Raw genomic sequence first — 6388 nt, forward strand, 5'->3', positions numbered from 1 at the left:
TATTTCTTTTCTCTTTGAACAGAGCATCTTTTAAGACTAAATCCAGATGACATCACTCCTGTCCTGCCTGCTGTGCTCTCTGCCTCCAATCTACTGTGCTGGGTACTGGGGATGCAGTGGTGGTCTGGACTGACAAAACCCTCAACAAGCTCACAGTCTTGTAGGGGAGTTGACAAATAAATAACGAATTACAATAATAAATATCTAATTACAAATTATCTTAAGTGCCTTAAAGGTAAAGGAAGAATATTATGAAAAAGAAGGCCCTTAACGCCACTTGTCACATGGTTGGCTCCTTCTTCTCTTTTCTTTTGTTATCTTTTAATTTGAAAATAATTGCAGATTCATGGAAAATTACACCCTTTATCCAAATTCACCTCATGTTGACATTTTTCCACCCCACTTATTTTATTATTTGCTTTCTTTATATATACATTAAAAAGCATTGGAGAATAAGTTGCATACATCATAGCTCTTTACCTCTAAATACTTCAGCATGTATCTCCAACGTGAAGGGATATTCTCCTCATAACCACAGTACAGTTTTCAATCACAAGAATTTAACGTTTATGCAATTGTTTCATCCAATCTACTGTCTGTACTCATATTTGTCAGTTGACCCCAAAATGTCCTTTATAGCATTTTCTCCCTTCAATAGAGAATCCAGTCTACAATCTCTACAGTCATATATTGATTTATTGCCATGTCCCTTTAGCATTCTTTACTCTGGAACGGTTCCCCAGCCTTTCTTTGTCTTTTATGATATTGACAATTTTGAAGAATACAGTTCCCCTGTATGGACTGAATTTCACCTCCCCCCCCCCCCCCCCAAAATCATATGTTGAAGTCCTAACCCCTAATGGGATTGCATTTGGAGATAGAGCCTTTGGGAAGGTAATTAAGGTAAAATGGTGTTATAAGAGTAGAGCCCTAATCCCATAGGACTGCTGTATTGAGAGCAAGAGACAGCAGAGATCTCCCTTTCTCTTCATGTGAGAAAAGAGGAAAGGCCATGTGAGGACACAACAAGAAAGTGGCCATCTCCTTGTCAGGAAGAGAGGCCTCACCAGGAGCAAACCCTGATGGTACCTTGATCTTGAACTTTCCAGACTCCAGAATTGTGAGAAATAAATGTCTGTTGTTTAAGCCACCCAGTCTTTGGAATTTTGTTATGACAACCTGAGCAGACTAATACACCCCCTTTTTAAAATAAAATGTTCCTTATTTTGTGTTTGTTTGATATTTCCTCACTGTTAAATTACGTTATGCCTGAGTACTATGTAAGTGATGAGGTGTTTGTCTTGGGATATCACATATGGAGTCATAAAATGTTCATCTGCTCCTTATTGGTGGTATTAATTTTGATCACCTGGTCACAGGGTTATCTGGTTATCTCTCCATTATAAAGTTACTACTTTTCCCTTAGCAACTAATATGCGATCTGTGGAGAGACACTTTAAGATCATGTAAATATCTTGCTGCTTATCATGTTGGGTACTTCGTATCCTTCAAGTCTCACTTTGAATGTCATCTATTCAAAGACACCTTCCTTGACCACCCCTATTTAAAGTGGGCCCCCTCTTTTTCTTAGTTGCATCCCTGTCTATTTTCTTCACAGCACCCCTCCAAATTTGTGATGATGTATGAATTTCTGTGTTTGTTAATGTCTGTAACAAATTTCCCCAGACCGTGAGCTCAATGAAGGTGAAGGTCAAATCTCTTTTGTCTATTGTTTTCTCCCCAAAACCTAATGCAGTGCCTGGAACACAGTAGGTGCTCAGTAAATGTATGTTGAATGAATGTGCGGTGTGGAAAGGATTTATTAAACACCTGAATACACCTCACTGGTACTGTCCCTTTGGAGAGAAATCCTCCTGTTGATCTTTATTAACTTTATAATCCATGTTTTGTTGTTGTTATTGTTGGAGAGGGAGGTGCTGGAATCAGGTGTGACCTTCTCTTTATGGCTTTTAAACTTCACTTTCCTGCTGAGTTATCCGTTATTTGGTAGACAGAGCTAAAAGTCACCCAATGTAATCCACTCTGGCAGGCGTTATAATTCAATAAACGCATAATCATGCGAGAGCACTAGTATCCACTGGCAGAAAGCTGATTGATTGGCAGGCCAGACTCCACTGACAGGTGTCTTCTGGAAGAAACTTTTCCAGCTCCCTGTAGATGGTTCTGCAGAGGACCTCTCTGGGGTATCAGGTTGGTTCTCTCCTTCATCTAAAAAGAACCGCCACCCAATCCCAAATGCAGATTAAGAAAGAATTGGTTCTGGGAAGAACTATGAAGTAGGCCAAACTTGTTGCTGGAATGTCTTCTTTGGGCAGTTTTCTCCTGTCTTATGGGGTGTATACTGCCCCTTCATCCCAAGCACCCAGCATCCTGCTGCTGTCCCCCTTAATTGTCCTCTCTAGGTGGCACCCTAAGTGCTGTACCTTTCCCTGCACTCATTATGACTTCTTGGACTAGCTGTGCAGTCACTGGCAACTCATGACCCTTTTTTTCAAATTAAAAAAATCCAGTGTTTCAAAAACTTGTGAAAATGTGTTTAGAATAGAAAGGGCTAGTGAGCCTGCCATGCCCTTTTGCCCACTATAACTCTCCTACATGCACCTTCTGATAACAACAGTCAGTGCAACAGCCTCTGTTTTCACGGGACACATTATATTATGTCTATTCTATAACTGTATCTCTCAAGAGGAAAAAAACAGAATATAAGTAACAAAGGGAAGGTGATTTACCAGTAAGAAGAGGACGCAAATCAAAAGCAAACTGGAAAGCAAGAGCAATATTAAGGGTGAACTGAGATCCTATAGTGGAAATGGCTTGAGAGATCTGGCTGCATATGCTCTGGTTTCAGGAATAGAAGAAGAGGCTAGATACTTAAAGTATGATCACATTGGTGATAAATGGTCATCCCTTTCTTCTGACTCCTCCCCTAGCTGGTCATCCCCCACACCATGATATGCAGCAGGCACATTTTGGGGTTTAGAATGGCACACGAAGTTATACCATCTGCTACCAGGTTGCCAGGATCCTGCCAGAAGGATAAGTGAGGAAACTGCTCCATTGCCTTGGCTCCAATCATCAGTTGCTGGTATCGGAACCCCTGACAACATAGACGGCAACCAGTGATGCAAACGTGACAATTAAGATAGACACCACACCGAGGTGGGAGATCTCTGTGGAACAAGCCAGGCCGTTATGCATCTCAGTGAGGTAGAAACAACCTTGGACTTTGCTTCATTCCTCAGACACAGGATTAAACTTGTCCACTAAGGCAGGAAATCATCACCACTGCACACGCTGGTCCTTGCCACAGTGGTTGTCATATTCATCACCCCCTTTTTAGATCAGCATGATCCAATTGCTTCCATTGAAGATATGAGTCTGATCAAGTCGCCCCACTACTGTCTGCTTCCCATTCCTTTTGTTGCTCTGCACCAGGCCTGCCCTAGAGATGTGGTTGCCAGCTTCTTGTCATACCCTGAACATGTAAATATATGCATCTGGGCCCTGGCCCACAGTGCTCTCAAAGCTTTTGTTAAACAGTGGTTTCTACCACTTCAGTAGAGCCAACTCTGACTATTTACCCTTTTCCCTACTAGGTCGTTTTTTTTTTTTTTTTTTTTTTTTTTTTTTTCTGTCTATCAGCATTCTCTTACTGCCACAGGAGTAGCAGCTGTAGCAGTCCAGTCTTCCAGCAGCCATAGAAGGAGAACACTGTATCACAGGCAAAGGGAGAAGGCAAAGCTCAGAATCCTGCAGTGATTACTTGTCTGAGACTGGGGGGCAGAACCAGGTGCAGACCCCAGTCCCAGAGTTCTTGTTAACTCACAATCTTTTGTATTATCTTTAAATTGGAATTGGCAAGAGGAGAAAATAAGAGTATGTGAAAGAGCCAACATAGTGCCTGGCATGTAGTAGATATTACATAACATGCCTCAGGGCTGTGCTCCCTGCTTCCAATGATAGCAGTCCACTGTGGGACAACTATTCTGAAAACTATATTAATTTGATACAGATTAATGTGCTGTCACACCCAAGGCATTTGCTCTTTGGTAGCCAATGTCTTCTGCTAGTGCAATGTTTTAAACCCCACAGAATAAGTTTTGAATTGTGGATTCTGAGGCACAGTAGCCAGCTAGTGGGCAGTGGGTATTTTTGTGACAGCTACCTAGGCATTCGTGTTCAGAGAGCACCTATTATGTAATCTATTTGATGTTTAACGTATTTATCATGGCTTCTCTGGGAGACTATTATATTGTTCACCCATATTCTGTGTCCCTCCCTACAGTGTCTCTACCTACATAAGGATTATACTTCCCTACTCCTTTAAAATCAAGCCCAGACATGTGACTTGCTTTGGCCAATAAAATATGAGCAGAAATGGCACGTGTCACTTCTAGGTGGAAACTCAGAAAATCAGTGCTTGCTTTGCCACTTTCTCTTTTCCTTATGCTGGGTTGGCTAGCAATATCCTAGATGGCCCTTTCTCTATCAGCCAGGGTTTCAGAGTGAGGACAACTTAGATCCACAATGACTAGTACCTTCCCCACTGCCCTCCCATCAATCTATGCTGGACATGTAGTATGAATAAGAAATAAACATTTATTATAAGCCAATCAAATTTTGAGATCACTTTTTACTGCAGCATAACCAAGCTTGTCCTAGCTTGTGTAGCTTCCAAAGATGCCAGAAAAGTGACTATAACCAATTCATCCATCGCTGCTACGTGACAACTCTTCCCTGAGCTTAGGGTAAGGGCCCAAATTACTTCTTGCTTTGATTCTGGTATAAATACTGAAAAAGCCCAAGTAACAGAGCTCAAGAAGTCCAGGTGTGGGAGGTGGTCCTCTTAAAGACAAAGCCTGTTCTGTGACTAAGCACTCTCTCCCTTTGCCCTCTCTCCCTGGGTAATGAGGTAGAACCTCTGAGCTGACCCCCTGAAGTCCCAGTTCAGTGGCTGTCAGGACTTTATGGAAAGTATATTGTAAATCTTCACTTTCTCTCATCATAAACCAGTGTGAGAGTTGGCATCTGTGTTACAAATGGAATTTTCTGCTTTTAGTGATTTGACACTTGGCCCTTTTAAAAACAAATCCAGTTTTAATTTTCTTAACATAGTCCAGGCACAGCACATAAACCTCTGCACCCTTGGGGAGGTCTGTATAGTTAGTTCCATTAGCGACTAAGTTTATTTATTTATTTATTTTGCTTTGCTGAAATTGATTACAGTGTTTCAACAAGTGTCTGGGTGATTTCTTTGTCTGGGCAGCTCAGGGGCAAGGGGGTAATCAAGCTGTTGAAGCACACACAGTAATTGGTGAACTTGGGATGGTCCTGTATAGGTAGGTCCACACCAGATGCTTGGAAAACAAGGTGCTGACTGCCAGTGCTTTTTCTAGCTTTCCAGTTTGGTATTTTCAGAGTCCTTTGTGTCCAGAAAATTGCAAGTGAAAACTAAATATCCAATAAATATTCAAAAGACACTTGTCAGTCCTTATTTTACTTAATCTCCTAGTCTTCAGCATTTCACCCATTTCTCTTACTTTAGTTATCATCTCTATGCTATCTTTGTATCTCCAACCGAAATCTCAGTCTAGAAATGTCATATATACATAACCCTCTGATCCTTGTCCTATATATTCTTTATCTCAATGAGGGCATCATCATCTACCCATTGTTCAAACAACTAATATGTTACAAGATGAGTATTTCTCCCTCATCATATCTAGCTAATGCATATATACTGATAACTCCCAAATCTCTCCATATCTATGTTCCCATTGGCTTATAACATCCAAAGAGATATTCCACAGGCATCTTAAAGTCAATATTTTTCAAATATAATTCACTATCTCCTCCTTTCTAGTCTACTTCTTTTGCTTTACCTCCCACCATGCCTAAATATCATCCACACCATAATGCCATATTCTTTTATACTTTTATAGATTTACTTATGCTGTTCCTTCTGTCTAAAATGTTCTTTTCACCAATTGGAAACTTGCTGTTCATCTTTCAAAGTCCAGAACTGATGCCACCTTTTCTGTGAAATCTCTCATGGCATCCCCTATAATAAATCCGCTATTCATTTGTGTTCCCATATCATATATGTATATATGTTTGTTCCTAAACACTTATCACAACAGACTTATTTTTTTAAATTTTATTTTGTCTATATACAATGTGGTTGATTATTGTGGCCCATTACGGAAACCTCCCTCCCTCCTCCCTCTCCTCCCTCCCACCCAAAAATGTTCTTTCGGTTTGCTTGTTGTATCAACTTCAAGGAGTTGTAGTTGTTATGTCTTCTTCCCCCGCCCCCCCCCTGTTTTTTTTTTTTTTTTGTTTTTTGTTTTTTTTTTTTTTTTTTTTT

The 6388-nt window shown here is 40.6% G+C and overlaps 1 pseudogene; it reads right to left on the reverse strand.

The window, feature by feature from the left end:
* Positions 1-2903: 2903 nt before the first annotated feature.
* On the reverse strand, positions 2904-3720 carry LOC103610082 (annotated as a pseudogene).
* Positions 3721-6388: the final 2668 nt, after the last annotated feature.

This window comes from Galeopterus variegatus, unplaced genomic scaffold (genome assembly GCF_000696425.1).
Source record: "Galeopterus variegatus unplaced genomic scaffold, G_variegatus-3.0.2 Scaffold10566, whole genome shotgun sequence".
Classification (NCBI taxonomy): domain Eukaryota; kingdom Metazoa; phylum Chordata; class Mammalia; order Dermoptera; family Cynocephalidae; genus Galeopterus; species Galeopterus variegatus.